Consider the following 16,718-nt stretch of genomic DNA (forward strand, 5'->3'; position numbering starts at 1 on the left):
ACGAGTCGCCAGTCCAGGTTCGATGCATGATACTGGATGCTTGGGGCTGGTGCACTGGGACGACCCAGAGGGAGGGTATGGGGAGGGAGGACGGAAGAGGGTGCAGGATGGGGAACACAGGTATACCTGTGGTGGATTCATTTCGATATTTGGCAAAACTAATACAATATTGTAAAGTTTAAAAATAAAATTTTTTAAAAATGACAAAGGTTAAAGACAGAGAATTTTACAGAAAAATAAATAAATAAATAAATAAAGCAAAGGCCACTGGGGCTAAAAAACAAAACCAAACAAAATAAAAGCTGAGTTTATTCACTTGCCAGGCAAGGAAATAGAATAAAGAAATTCACTGAGGGGCTTCCCTGGTGGTACAGTGGCTAAGACTCCATCCTCCCAATGCAGGGGGCCTGGGTTCAATCCCTGGTCAGGGAACTAGATCCTACGTGCTACAATTAAGAGTTTGCATGATGCAACTAGATATCCTGCATGCTGCAGAAAGATGGAAGATCTCATGTGCCACCTAGCACAGCCTAAACAAGCAAACTCATAAATAAAATACACACTCAAAGAAATTCATTGAGTCATTGTAGAGGAAGAAAAGTCTGGTGGTTGTTTTTTTTGTTTGTTTTGTTTTTAGATGGGTGGTAGTTCTGAGGATTGAAAACTAGCATTTTGCACAGATCTGTATATGGTTGGTTAAAACAGGACCCATTGTTGTGACCAACATACTGTTTTGATGTCTCCTGGGTGTGGGCTGAGGTAAATGGAAACCTTTCCCTTTTCTAAGAGTTTCTAATACCCTGTTTCAAAGCCAATTAAATCTTTTATGAAGGTTCTAGACCAAACCAACCCTCTTAGAGGTCCCTGCTGGTGTGTCTGGAGAAGGCAATGGCACCCCACTCCAGTACTTTTGCCTAGAAAATCCAATGGATGGAGGAGCATGGTAGGCTGCAGTCCATGGGGTCGCTAGAGTTGGACACGACTGAGTGACTTCACTTTCATTTTTCACTTTCATGCATTGAAGAAGGAAATGGCAACACACTCCAGTGTTCTTGCCTGGAGAATCCCAGGGACAGGGAAGCCTGGTGGGCTGCTGTCTGTGGGGTCGCACAGAGTTGGACACGACTGAAGCGACTTAGCAGCTGGTGTGTCTAGAGTTGAGTCGGCCCTTGGGTTGGCAGTGAACAGTTTCCATTCTATACATATAGTTCACAATATTTACAGGTAACCCCTTTATCTGCATATGTTTGATGTGGGGAACTGTGGCCTAATGTGTTGTCAGGAAATAGCTTCTCTTATCTGCCATTCTTCCCAGAGGATACAGAATTGTCTATGTGAAGGTGTTTGATAACTGCTATTTTTATCAAGTTATGTACATCTTGGAATATATATGAATTTCTAGATAGTTTCTTTAATTTCTCCTTATCTTAATACTTGAACTCTTTTACATTTTATTCTTCACTGCGCTCTTCAGGTATGACTCCCATTCTCTTATGACTTTGAAGTCCATGGAGAATGCTAACTCCGGGAATTGTCAGAAGGACTGATAGATTTTTGCTACTTGTGGGAAGGCCTTACTGTGGATGCCCCTAGATCTTTGAGGTTCCATTTGAAATACATGGATACTCAGCTACTTTTATTTCTTTGGGGAAAATGTGTGTATTACTTCAGATTGTCAGCAGTATTACAGGCTGCATTTTCCTTCTTTCCTGTTTTCTAACTGAACACAGTTAATTCATTGCTAATATAACTTGTAACCCACTGGAGAGGGCTGCAGTACTTTTGGGAAAGGCCTGGTTAAGCAGTTATATCCCTTTAGAAACAGATCAAGAAAAGACAGTCTCAGCTGGCCTACTGTTGTTTCTTGAAGATCAAGGAAAGATGAAGGGGGGAAAGCAAAATCCTTCGACTTGCACACAGACCATCTCAGCAAATATGTTTTGCTTGGCTAAGGACATGTTGATGACCTCTTTTCTATGACTCGTATGTGAATGAATTAACAGAATTCTCCTTGGTAGCAGAGATCCAGGATCTTTTTGTAGTTTGACCCAGATTTGGTCTTCAGGATCGTTTAACAACATTTCAAATGTTTCTTGATTTATTTGCTTTCTAGTTGCGTTTTTGACATGTCTCTTTTCTAAGGCCAAGAAGAATTGGCAGTGCTATTTTTAAAAGGATTTATTTCAACAAATAGGTATGCAATGGTATTAGTAACCCAAAACCCACTAAGACATAAAAGGTTATTGTTACAAATTTTTATGCACAGTGGAGTTAAAAATGTAGTTTAGAATGTCAACAGAAGGAAAGATTTTGTTATTTTCTAACAACTTTAAAATGCAACAAATAACATACTATAATTAAACCCTATATACTAAACTCTAATTAAATGTGGTTTGTAAGGTAAATAATAGCTTGAAATAGCAAGATTTCTGGATTTTGTACTCTATGGAAGAAGCAAGAATTTCATTTAGAACCATTTCATTTAGCCTTTGATTATAATTTGCACTGTCTGTGCATATCAAAGAAAGGGAAATCACCTTTTGTAGTTTGCTAAAGAAATGAGATACTGCTTGAAACTGTTATGTGGCTGATCTTTTTGAAAGTGTGATAGGATCTACAAATTTTTGCTTGATTTTTCTGAGATATATGCATAGTGTTGTTATAAGAAATCAGTACAGTCCTTAGAAGTTTATAGTTTTAGGAAATAAGACAGATAAGCAAATTTTCTTCTCAAACTCATATGTAAAATAGTAGCATATTCAAGTTATAGGCTAGCTGTCTGGTGTAGTGGGGAGAGGAGGTCACCCTTGGTCTCAGCATGTCCAACTACAGGCATTGGTGTGCTAGGAAAGATATACCACATGCAGTCTTTCTGTGTGCAAGGTCAGCAAGTTTTATTAGGTTAAGTAAAGAAATTGGGCTCTAAGATGATTTTTGAATCAGCAGGTGGTAAATAAGATGTGGGAGATTATTCTAGGTATTCACAAACAAGATGAAAGAGTAGTAAATCATACAGTTTTTGTTAAAGGTGTGATTTCTTTAAAATGAAAAGGTAGGAAAGTAACTTGTGTAACAGATTTTTGAAAAATACTTTTCAGATGGCTTCATCCCTGTGAAGGATCCCTATGCTTTTCAGAAAATTCAAATTGCATTGTACTATAAGGTATCCTTGTTTCACCAGGGTTCTTCTATATCAAAACAACTCTTAACATTTTTCATTTTGCTGATTAAACAGTATATTCAATTCACAAAACCAGTAGAAACAGAAAAGTTGATCCTAAAGAGTATGCTCTGGAATGTATAAGGATTGAAAATCCCTCTGTTCAGGATAAGGGAAAGTGGCATTTGGATGTAAGGAGACAGGTGATACTTCTTAGGGCACAGTATGAGGAGATTTCTCTCAGGGAAGTTGTATTTTGAGGTGGTTTGTTTTTTAATAAAGAACTTTACCAGCAGGTACTGTTTATGTACCTGCAAGGAGATCAAACCAGTCTATCCTAAAGGAGATCAGTCCTGAATATTCATTGGAAGAACTGATGCTGAAGCTGAAGCTCCATTACTTTGGCCACCTGATGCAAAGAGCTGAGTCATTGAAAAAGACCCCGATGCTGGGAAGGATTGAAGGCAGAAAGAGAAGGGGATGACAGAGGATGAGATGGTTGGATGGCATCACTGACTCGATGGACATGAGTTTGAGCTAGCTCTGGGAGTTGGTGATGGACAGGGAAGCCTGGAGTGCTGAAGTCCATGGGGTCGCAAAGAGTTGGACATGACTGAGCGACTGAACTGTTAACGTGAGAACAAACTTGGGAGGCAAGTCAACTCTTTTCCCTTAGTTTTCTTTTTCTTCCCCATTTTCACTTTTCATCTTCATTTAGCAAAACCATTTACTGTTCATCAGACATGGGTTATGTGCATTTGTTAGGTATGTAGTAACTTTATACATATCAATTTATTTAGGGTCATTTTTGGGGAAGAGAAATATGCAAAACAGCTGCCTTTTGAAATATTTACTTTATTTTTGGCTGTGCTGGAGGACTTCTCTAGTTGCTGCGAGTGGAGGCTACTCTCTAGCTGTGGTGTGAGGGCTTCTCATTGAGGGGCTTCTCGCTGCACAGCACAGTCTCTAGCGTGTGCGGGCTTCAGTAGTTGCAGCACTAGAGTGCACGCTCTGTAGTTGTGGTGCGCAGGCTCAGTTGTTCATGGCATGTGGAATCTTCCCAGACCAGGGATCAAACCTGTGTCTCCCTCATTGGCAGATAGATTCTTAACCACTGGACCACCAGGGAAGTCCTACAATTTTTTGACAGAAGCTTCTAAAGGTGTAAAAAATTATATTCTCTTACTTGATTTTTCCCTCTTCAGCATTCTGCTATGTCTGCATCTAAGTGTTTATAAGTTTTTTAAAAATTCCTTTTTATTAATTTATTTATTTATATCAAAGTGAGTTTAACAAAAACAGAATTTTGTGACAACTCTTAAGCTGACTGGAAACACTGTTGATTTCCTAAATCAGGGTTGGAAATATAATTACAAAGTTATATTATTTTCCTTAGGTATTTTGATGGTTGCATCTGTTGGGATAGTGGTCATTGTCTTGACTTCATCCATTTAGGAGAGCTAATATACCATGGGACTTAAGTGCTAAGTTGATTTACTTTAATTCATTGAGTTCATCTGGTCAGGCAATGGGGATAGCAGCCAGCACAGAGCCTGTGTAATAGTGGTTTGAATCTTTACTCTGCTACTTACTAGCTGACCTTGACAAGATTATTTCTAGCAGAGATTCATCATTAGTAAAGTAGAGATGATTATCTGCCTTGCAAGGTGGTTGTGAAAATTAACAATCTATGTAAATCACATTGTATTCTGTCTCATATATTATTTATAGTTACTCCATAAGTGGTACAGTTACTATTACTTAACCTATTCATCGTGTACATTTGCTGTTTGAGTTCATATGGTTGTGCTAATATCCAAGATAATTTACATGGTTGTTTCAAATTAGAATTAGTAAGACTTCAAAAGCTTTTATTAAATTAAAATTAGTATTTGTTTTCTCTTTCCTTGTTTCTAATTTAATAATTGAATGTCAGGCTGGTCTTCCTTGATTTGTTCTAAATATTACATGATGCTTCTTGTTTGAGATTTTGTTACCTTCTAGAATTTTTCATTAGCAGTTGTGTATGTAGAACAGCGTTGTTTTACTAAAAATTGACATTAGATTAATAGGACAATGTAGAAATTAGATAATTAAGCTTCTCTTTTAGAAAATGTGGTTATTATTCTTCTCTCCATTATTATGTTAATACTTAAATTTTATAGCTCTCTGAAACTCCCTATAGTATGACTGAAAGATGGTTTTACTACTAGAAAGTAAGTGGCCTAAAATGATTGGGGTATCAGTATTTAAAGTTCAAATTTCTTATTAAAGTTACATATTCATCCTTCTTTCAGCTATACATCTCCCTTATGGATTTTTTAAAGATTCTGTTACTACCTTAATAGTGTTCTGAGTAACTTGACTTTAATGTGATGTGTATTTTATTGATGACTTTCAAAATAATTATCATATATAATTGAATATTTAATTATTAAATTAGAAAGATAACTTAAAATTTGATTTTACATGCTCAGAGAATTCCTGTGATTAGAAAATTCTCTCATGATGTTCTATTTTTAATTAATATACCAAGTAAAACTAATTGGAAGTATCTGAAGCCCCTGGCAAAGTCTGTAATTAGACATGTGATTCATAATTAACTGACTTTTCGTATTCTTGCCTTTTCCTCTCCATTTGAATTAATTACTTGTGTTCTTCCTTAGTGCTACCTGTCTTCCTATTCAAGATACTGATTAGAATTCGGTGATCACTGTTTGTCGTATTTTTATAGATAGTATCATTTTATAAGAACTTTGTTTAGTAATGTAAAAAAAAAAAAAAAACACAACCCTGAATCATATGCACTATGAAGTATTACATTGAAGAATTTTGCCCACATTGTCAAAGTAAGTGTTTATTTTTATCAGTGGCTGAAAGCAAGCATAGAAAATAGGCAGACCTGACAACTTTTCCTATCTTATACTTAAGGACCTGGGTTTTTCTTGTCAATCTGATTACTGTCTGCATAAGTTTGATGACATACCCATTGGTCTTGGGTCATTGAGTAGAGCTGGTTATTAATTCATTATTTTAGTAAAGAATTAACAGTTTGTTAAAGGTCTACTGTATGCTTTGGATACAAGGCTTTGTATACAAGGAAGCAAGAGTGATAAAAGTATTTATTGGTCACTACAACACAGGCATCAGCCAATCAAGATGGCCATAGCACTAGATTCAGGGTTTTGAAGGACCCCTCCGTTCTTTACACTGGATCAGGCTTTGCTGCTTCTGTTGCTGAGTTGGAGTGGTGGTGGTGGTGATGATAGTAGAGAGACGGGGCCATCAGCAGTTATTAGAGTTGGTGACGTTTAGTGCAGTGACTGTTTGCCAGACCATATTACAGAAGTATTTCAGCACAACCCTTAAGGCTACAGTGGTGCGAACCAGCTGAATATTAGCTCTGCCAGGGTGTGCTCAGTCTCTGACTATAGGCTATGAGTTAATACCCAATTTGAGAAGTATGTAATGAAAATATGTAGACAGTACATAGGGGAAGGATTGCTTGAGTCTTTTTGGGGAAAAGTAGTGAAGACTTCTGTGGTGACTAGAAATTTGCCAAAGTCAGATTCAAGGAGGAGATTCTAACCAAGCTGAGGGGAAAATAGCACTTACAAAGGCAGAGTGTGAGTGACAGTGGCAGATTCAGACATTAACGAGTAGGAGAGATGGAAGATGAAGATGTCTCTATCTAACCCTTGATTCTTAAGTTTGTTGAATATTTATATACCACATTTGTATCTTTGAAATTGCTCCATTATTGGTTAAGAACTGCTAGACTGTTTGATATTTAGCTTCTTCAACTACATCTAAATTATTTTCGGTGTAGGGAAAGAAGGGAGAATAGGAATTTGTTACAGTTCAGGGCTACACCAAGCATTGATAGAGCAAGAGTGCAATGAAAAAACTCTGCTGATTCACTGAGAGGCTTCTAATGAGCAAACACAAATTCAGACAGATTGAGGTTGGTGGGTTTTTTAATGACATAAAACTATTGCCCATGAGGCTTTTTGGCTGACATCATGAAACTAATTTTGCTTAATGACTGTGGAGGTCTACAAATTCCAATGTGCAGAAAAGGAAGTAAATTACTGGCCTGTCAGATTCCTGTTGCCTGTCATCTTTTATCTGAATAGGAGCTTTTGTTTCCAGACTGTCAGGAGCAAGTATGTGGACCCCCTTCAATGCTGTATTGGTATATGCTTGAATAATTCAATTCAAGAGCCGTCTAAATATAGCAAATCTACAACAGTGAGTGGGTGTATCTTCTTATACTTGCATAATTTAGGGAATATATCCATGGATATCTCTTCATGTTTCTGAGAGCTCCTGAAATATGTCAAGGATTTGTAGTGGTGTACGTTCTGCTTTTATTGTCAGAGCTGATGACTCATACCTATGAAATATAATGAACTTATATGGACAGCAGAATAAACATTTGCTCTATGACTGTTCAACTCAATGAATGATTTGAAAGCACCACTATGTGCTAAGAATTGTGAAGAATACAAAGGTGAACTACTGGCATTTTTCTGGGTATCAAATTATGTGATTTTTCTCCCTAAAGCTATATTTAGCAAAAATGACTGTCTTGATGATGGTGTGTGTGTAGTGTTACAACAAAGGCTACAATAAAGGTTTGAGATACTGGTAAATATTAATAGATTATTTACTTCAAGGAAGATTTTGAAATGATAGTTTATTTATGGCTTCATTTTTGTAGCATTTTCAATCAATGTTACTTATTTTCTCTCCACTTTCTATTACTCTGAATAATTAGAATGAGTATTTCCAGTGAAATGTATATTATATTCTAATATCAATTCAAAAAGTATATAGATAGCATCTACTGGGCCCTAGGTATGGAGGGAGCTATTCAAAATTTGCTATCCATGGAATAAAATTACTCAGTAGAAAGGAAGCTAAAATAATTAAAAAGTGAAAACTTTCAGTTCTTTGGGTGTGCTTAATGTTATGAAAATGACAGATTCAACCTTAAATGCACAGAATTTATATTTGGTTTAGCAGGTATGTTGTATTTCTTGTTGTTGTTTACAAAGGCTGATGGAAAACTTTAAGAAGGTATAGACTGTCTACTTTTTGAAAACTGATTACCTTAACCAACATATTACATCTGTGATTTTTTGTAACTTATTTCACTTTTGGGGTAGCTCAGTTTCTTTAGAAATTAAGAACATTATATATGCCATCATTTGGCTAGAACCATATCTAGGGAAACAAAAAAATCATGAGAATCTTTGCCATAACAAATTGCTCCTTTTGTACCTTTGGTCATTCCATTTCCACTTCCTTTAATGCCCTCTTTTCCTGTGTCCTTTAACATCTTATTCAAAGGCTTTCTCAAAACCTTAGCTAACATTTCCCTTAACATTTTATTCTTTGGAATTTCTATAACATTTTGTGTGTTACACCTTTGGGGATATCTATTTTTTACTTTTTTGAATGAACCTGACCTATGTTTTCTATAGAATTATAAACTTTTTGAAAGTGTCATGAATGTTGAATTGGGCTGTGAAAGATGGTAGGAATTTGGATAGGTGGAGAAAAGAGGATTTGTCCACAGAAGGAAATAGCATAAACCAAAGTCCTCAGGACAAAAAGAACAAGATACTTTTTCAGGAATGTTAAGTAGGTTTATTTGCTTGGTATGGAGGATATGTGAATATAGTAGGAGGAGATGAAGCTGAGAAAATAGAAATGACCCTTGATGCTGAGCTGGTCAGTTATGGTTATCAGTAGCTCATTTTGGTCAATTTGACTGTTAGGGCTCAGTAAAGAGCTGGAGGAAAGCATATTTACTCTACTATACCTCTCTTTTATTTTTAAATTACTCCACAGAAGAAAAGGGAGCCAGTGTTGTGATGGGATGGATGTAAAGTGCTTGAGTTTAGGAGATGGGAGGCCAGGAAGACTGGAATTTCTGGGCACTTCCTTCGTAACATGATACAGAGGAAAGATGATGTTAGGGCTTCCTTCTAGTTGTAATATACTGTGATACCATGGCACACTTGGAAATTTGGATTAGAGCTGCCACTGTGACCTGTTTTACCTGGTTATGAATTGTTTAGTTCAGAGGTTAGCAAAATTTTTTCTGTAAAGGGTGAGATAGTACATATTTGGAGTTTTATGGCTACATACTGTCTCCATTGCATAGTCCTTTTTATTTATTTATTTTTTTTAACTGACTTAAAAATGTAAAAATCATTGTCAGGGGCCAGATAAAAATAGGAATGGACTGGATTTGGCTGCCAGGCCGTAGTTTAGCCCTTGATTTTGTTAACTGGGGCAATTATTACTTGAGGTTTCTAAAATTTAGAAACCAAGACCAGCTTGCTGATAGGGTTTTTCCATTTGCCTGTATTTTTATAGAATACTTATAATTTTGGGCTTCCCTAGTGGCTCAAACACTAGAGTCCGCCTCCAAGGCAAGAAACTTGGGTTCTATCCCTGTGTCAGGAAGATCCCCAGGAGGAGGGAATGACAACCCACTCCAGTATTCTTGCCTGGAGAATTCCATGGACAGGGGAGCCTTGTGGGCTATAGTCCATGGGATCGCATAGAGTCTTACATGACTGAGCGACTAACACACACACACATATACACAGTTATAACATATTTTATAAAGATCAGGAAGCCAATACTCATCGGAAATTGTTTATTCATTTTCTTGCATTTTTTTAATTTTGTGTTTCAGATTATGTCCTTCATTTCTAAGTGCCTTGAAAGCTCCCTGATGTCTCAAATATTTTACTCATTTTTTGATTAATGCCCAGATATTTCTTGTGTTATATCTTTGATGTCTAAGACTATTTTATTCTGATATTTAATAGCTGTATCTTGATAAACACACATTGTTCTAGCACTTCTTAATGATTATTAGTATAAATAATGTAGTATTTGTATTTTAACTATGAACAGTTTAGTATTTTTTGGATATAACGTATAATAAGTCCAAACATCAAACTTGAGAAAGCAATATATTATACAGTTGTAACTAAATGTAATGATTTAATCCCTGTGCCCATTGGTTTAAAATCATTTTTGAATCAGACTCTCTTGTATGTTTGCCCCAGTTTTTTTGCTTTGTATGTATTCCCTGTAGTAGAGTAGGCATCTTAGATCTTTCTGACGTGAGAAGGTAGTACACTTTTTCGTGTTTAACTCCTGTCCCCACTATCTTGAATTGCCATGCTCTGTGACAAATATTTCCTATTAGATTCTTCCTTATTGATTATAGCTTATAAGTTATATCATTGTATGTTTCTATTTGATTAACCTAATGCTCCTGGTTCTTTTTGTTTAATGCTATCTTCATTGCCACATTTATCTCTTTCTGTGTTTCATTTATATTTTTCTACTATATTGGGCTCCAAAATCACTGCAGATGGTGATTGCAGCCATGAAATTAAAAGACGCTTACTCCTTGGAAGGAAAGTTATGACCAACCTAGATAGCATATTGAAAAGCAGAGACATTACTTTGCCAACAAAGGTCTGTCTAGTCAAGGCTATGGTTTTTCCAGTGGTCATGTATGGATGTGAGAGTTAGACTGTGAAGAAAGCTGAGCACCAAAGAATTGATGCTTTTGAACTGTGGTGTTGGAGAAGACTCCTGAGAGTCCCTTGGACTGCAAGGAGATCCAACCAGTCCATTCTGAAGGAGATCAGCCGTGGGATTTCTTTGGAAGGAATGATGCTAAAGCTGAAACTCCAGTACTTTGGCCGCCTCATGCAAAGAGTTGACTCATTGGAAAAGACTCTGATGCTGGGAGGGATTGGGGGCAGGAGGAGAAGGGGACAACAGAGGATGAGATGGCTGGATGGCATCACTGACTCGATGGACGTGAGTTTGAGTGAACTCTGGGAGTTGGTGATGGACAAGGAGGCCTGGTGTGCTGCGATTCATGGGGTTGCAAAGGGTCGGCTACAACTGAGCGACTGAACTGAACTATTAATGTTATAATTATAAACACTGTAGTGATTTTTATATTTGTAAAAGCTTTTAATTGTTTAAATAAATGATTAAATAATAAAAAACGTAATGAATATTTATCAATGCATATAATCATTATAATATTCATAAACATAATTTAAAATACATAAATTCAAAGCAATACATGTCAATATTAAATATTATGGAAGTTTTAAGCTTATTTTCAGAAAGACTAGGTAAATAAATAATCATTAATGCCTACGATTCTTAGAAATAGTCATGACCTAACTGTCATTTGCTGGTGTAAAGGTGATAAACAGATGTGGCTTGCAGATTGTTGATGCTTGTACTTTCATTAGCACATCTAACTGAACCTTGGGAAAACAGCACCCAGGTTCAGAAGCATAACTCTAGCCACACAGACTGCTGTATGTACATGGAAGCATGCAATCAATACTGAATGGATAAATCAATAAATCCTCAGACTGATTCTAGGTTTCAGACTTTGGTTCTCCATAAAATGCCATTAACATAAACATAAAAGTACATAGTTACTCGGAGCATTTTGAAAGTACAAAACATATGGAAAAACTTGAATTACCTATAATCTTTATGTAAAGTACTACTGACATCATGCTGCTGCTGCTAAGTAGCTTCAGTCATGTCCAACTCTGTGTGACCCCATAGATGGCAGCCCACCAGGCTCCCCCGTCCCCGGGATTCTCTAGGCAAGAGCACTGGAGTGGGTAGTTCTAGTCTTTTTCTGTGCTCATGTATGCATTATACATAATTCAAATTACTCAGTAGATGAACATTTTCCTGTCATTAAGCATTTTCTAATTTTATTTTAAAAATCAACTTTAGTAAGCTATGATTAATGTGCAGTATAGTTTGATGAGTATTAACTAATGTATATATCTCTATGGTCACCATGACAATCAAAACATAGAACATTGCCATCAATGTTTCTCTTAAACACCTTTGTAGTTAGTTCTTTCAACAACATTGCTACTGTAACAACTGGCCTGCTTTCTGTCGCTATGGATTAGTTGTGTCTGTTCTAGAATTGCATATACAGAAAAATTGAACAGATAATAAAGTTCACACAGTTTCCTCTACTAGTCATTAAGCATTTATGATACATAATTTTAATGATTGCTTATTCTAACTTATTAAACAATCAGTTGAGCATTTAGTTTGTTTCCACTTCTTTACAGTCATAAATGTGCTATGATATAAATATTTGTTTGGATTTTTTATTATTTAGGACAGAGTTCTAAAAGAAAAAGTTACTAGATAAAATGGTTTTAACTTTTTAAGGCTCTTGTGCATTGCAAAATTGCTTTCCAGGGAAGATTTTACCTATTTACACTGCCACAAACCATGTGCAAAGATGCCCATTATATGGCATCATTGTATTATTATAATTATGTAATTGTATTACGTTATCATTAGTGGCTGTCAGTATAGTGGTAGATTATGCAGCCATGAAATTAAAAGACGCTTACTCCTTGGAAGGAAAGTTTGACCAACCTAGATAGTATATTGAAAAGCAGAGATATTACTTTGCCAACAAAGGTCCGTCTAGTCAAGGCTATGGTTTTTCCAGTGGTCATGTATGGATGTGAGAGCTGGACTGTGAAGAAAGCTGAGCGCTGAAGAATTGATGCTTTTGACCTGTGGTGTTGGAGAAGACTCTTGAGAGTCCCTTGGACTGCAAGGAGATCCAACCAGTCCATCCTAAAGGAGATCAGTCCTGGGTGTTCATTGGAAGGACTGATGCTGAAGCTGAAAATCCAATACTTTGGACACCTCATCCAAAGAGTTGACTCATTGGAAAAGACTCTGATGCTGGGAGGGATTGGGGGCAGGAGGAGAAGGGGACGACAGAGGATGAGATGGCTGAATGGCATCACCGACTCGATGGACATGAGTCTTAGTGAACTCCAGGAGATGGTGATGGACAGGGAGGCCTGGCGTGCTGCGATTCATGGGGTTGCAAAGATTCGGATATAACTGAGCGACTGAACTGAACTGAACTGAACTGATGCTATAGTAACAGTCCTCCAAATCTCAGTGGTTTAATACAACAAAGTTTATTTTTTGCTCGTGCTACATGTCTAACACACATCAACAGTGTCTTCTCTCTTTCTCTTTGGAGTCATTTAGTGAACCATCCTAATCAGAGCTCCATCTTGTTACTTGGGTAGGCCTTCCAATTGTGTACTGGTTCCTGAAACTTGTGGACTTCCCTGGTGGCTCAAACAGTAAAGCGTCTGTCTACAATGTGGGAGACCTGGGTTCGATCCCAGAGTGGAGAAGTTCCCTAGAGAAGGAAATGGCAACCCACTCCAGTACTCTTGCCTAGAAAATCCCATGGACGGAAGAGCCTGGTGTCCATGGGGTCGCAAAGAGTCGCACACGACTGAGCGACTTCACTTTCTTTCCTGAAACTTATGCTTGATACATTTTAGTGGCTAAAGCAAGTCACATAGCCCAAACAGAGATGAAACAGAGCAGTGAAGTGCAATTCTACTGTGAGTCTCAGAAGGAGGATAATTGGAACAGCACTAATAACTAACATCTTATTTTACAAACAACCCTAATTTTATTGATGAAAGATGATATCTCAATTTGATTTCCTTGGCCAATATGGATGAGTTTTCATTGTTTATTAGCCATTTGTTTCATATACTCTTCCCTTTTAAGTTTTATAAACACATGCTGTTGGTTTACTTTTTCATTTTCAGATATTTTGAGTACTGTCATTTTTGTGAGGATAGGAGGTCATAATGGTGATTTTATAGGGAGTGCAGACTTTTAGAAAATGCCTTTTCTTTTGAAAAATTGAGCAGTTAAAAGAAAAATATTCTTCTTGAATTGATTCCCCTCACCCCTTGTTAATATATGTCTTGATACTCTTTTTTTTTTTAATTTTAAGTTTTCAAAATGTTAAATAATTATAGATAATAGAAAGTTTAGCAGAATTAATATCCTTGACAGTCCACAGGTTTCTAAAGAACAACTTGAACATAAAATTTGAACAGTCAAGTTAGGTTTCTCCTCTTGAAAAAATTAAGTTCCCTACTCAGATTTAGTCATATTGACCTTATCATTTTCCTTTTTTTTCAATTCAGGTGTCTGCCTAAACTGGAACTTATGCTATAAATATTTTTCTGTGGATTTTTTTGAAAACCCAAGGTGAGTTATTTTATGAATATACTTGTCTTTTAAAATGTATTTATAATGAGAAATAATTGTTTCTGAAAAATTTAAGGCTTTATAAATTTAATGTCTTTTCCTCTGAGTTTTAATAGGAAGCAAATACTATTTATTATAAAGCTATATATATAGCATGCTTACTTTTAATTTGTAGGACATTTGAAATGAAAGGAGCTGGTTCTAGTGATTAAAATAGTTTTGAGTGAATTTTTACTTTGTTTTTCATACTCAAAGATGGAGTTCACACAGCTGTTCTCTGACACACACTTGAGAAAGATATTGGCATTATAATCTGATATTCTTAAAGGCAAACCTTTAATTAGTTAAGTCATAGATTATAATATCTGGTAACTATTTTAATAGTTCTGTTATTAAGAGTTTTCTACCACTCTGTTCTCTTGGAGCTGATTATTTTCTTTAGTTCCCACTGTTTGGGGGGGCTTATAAAATAATGATATATCCTTTAGTATGTTAGTGTTTGATTTCTGTGGCTGGTGTTCTACTCCAACGATAGTATCAAAGCCCTTTTCCTTTTCTTATGTGTCTTGGCTCAAATCTTCTTCATCTTTTGATTTTTTAAAATATACCATTATAAGCCCGTCATCTGGTCTTTCCACCTTGAATCCAGCTCCGCCCTAAGCCATTCTTGTCACACTTATAAGGGTGCTTTTTCTAAAAGATAAATGTCATCATGTTAGTCCATGACTCAGAGTCCTTCAGTACCTTTACATTGTTTAAAGGATATTTTACAAACTCCTTTACAAATCAGTATATTCTGCTTTTATCCATTTTTCATTTCACTGGTTCTCTGAGAATGTTGGGAACTAACATTTTTAAAAAACAGCTTTACTGAGAAATAATTTACATATCATAAAATTCACTTGTTTATTTAAATTTGGTGTTTAATTAAATTTACAGAGTTATGCAACTATCATCTCAGTCTAATTTTAGAATATGTTAATTACTCCAAAGAGAAATCAGTACTCATTAGCAGTCACTTCTCATTCCTCCCTCTACTCAGTCCCTACTAATCTACTTTCTCTTTGTGGGGCTGCCTATTCTGGACATTTCGTATAAATGGAATCGTACAATGTGTAGTCTTCTGTGACTTACTTCTTTCATCTAGCATAAAGTTTTCATGGTTCATCCATGGTTCATTCATCATGAGCCAGTCCTTCTTTCCTTTTTATGGCTGAATAATATTCTATTATATGTGTCAGGGATTTAGCTGACTTAAGATAGAGAGACAGAAGGAGTGGTGGGGTTGAGGGTAGGGGTAGTACTGAGCTTCCAAGTGTCAAGAGTAGCTGGTTAAAAACAACACTCCAAAATGAAAGTGATGGTCTAGCCTTTATTCACTTACTGAGATAGTATAAGCAAGAGGCTACACCTGAGAAAGTACAGGTCCTCTCACTGAGGAGAATCAGTATGGGGGTGGGGGAGTGGTGGGGGGAGTCCTCTCACAGCTGAGGGAGCACTAAACAAAAAGTTCCTGCAGTTTTATGGACCCAGGGCTATTTGGAGGCTGAGATGGAAGGACTGGAGTGGAAGAGTATTGAGTCAGAGTAGAGAAAAAGTATCTCTAATGTTTCCTTCCTAATGTGAAGATCGCAGAAGAGGCACCTCAGCTGCAGGCCACAGATTAAAGAAACTTCTGGAAGAATGTACCTGGGTTAGGGATGCAGCTATGCTAAAGAGCATGGTCAACCTGGGGGTCTGCATCCTTGACTGCAACTTTCTTCAGAGACTGCAGTGTGTTGGCTGTGCACCAAATCTGGTGAGGGAAGGGCAGGTTTCCTATGTGAGGTCTGCTGGGGCCTTTGTAGTAATTTTTGGCTGGGTTGGAAAAGTCACAGGTAGATTTCGTGGTCAGGAGCTGTACTCTGCAATATGTATATACCATATTTTGCTTATCTGTTCATCAGCTGGTGAACATTTAGATTGTTTCTACATTTTGGTTATGAATATTTTGCTATGAACAGTTGTGTATAAGTTTTTGTGTGTACATGTTTTCATTTCTCTCAGTTATATACCTAAGAGTGGAATTGTTGGGTCATTTGGTAAATCCATGTCTAGTATTTTGAGGAACTGCCAAATAGTTTTCCAAGGAGACCATATCACTTTACATTCCCACCAGCAGTGCATAATTTGTTTTGCCATATCATCACCAACATTTGTTATTGTCCTCTTTTTTTTTTTTTTTTAATTACAGCTATTCTAATGGTTGTAAACCACTCATTGTGGTTTTGATTTGTACTTCCCTAATGGCCAGTGATGTTGAATATCTTTCCATGTGCTTAACGGCCATTTGTATATATTTTTTTGAGAAAGGCCTATGCAAATCCTTTGCCCATTTAAAAATTAGGTTATTCTTTGATTGTAA

General features: G+C 36.6%; 1 protein-coding gene across 6 annotated transcripts in view; it reads left to right on the plus strand.

The window, feature by feature from the left end:
* Positions 1-16,718, plus strand: part of PEAK1 (pseudopodium enriched atypical kinase 1) — a 309,648-nt gene that overhangs the window by 48,371 nt on the left and 244,559 nt on the right. For 5 of the 6 annotated variants that reach the window (XM_025271482.3, XM_025271476.3, XM_006080702.4 and 2 more), the window contains exon 2: positions 14,251-14,314. The exons of the other annotated variant lie outside the window; for it this stretch is intronic. The gene's annotated coding sequence lies outside the window, so the exon portion shown is untranslated. The remainder of the gene's footprint in view (positions 1-14,250; positions 14,315-16,718) is intronic. 6 annotated transcript variants of the gene reach the window in all.

This window comes from Bubalus bubalis, chromosome 20, assembly GCF_019923935.1.
Source record: "Bubalus bubalis isolate 160015118507 breed Murrah chromosome 20, NDDB_SH_1, whole genome shotgun sequence".
Taxonomy (NCBI): Eukaryota; Metazoa; Chordata; class Mammalia; order Artiodactyla; family Bovidae; genus Bubalus; species Bubalus bubalis.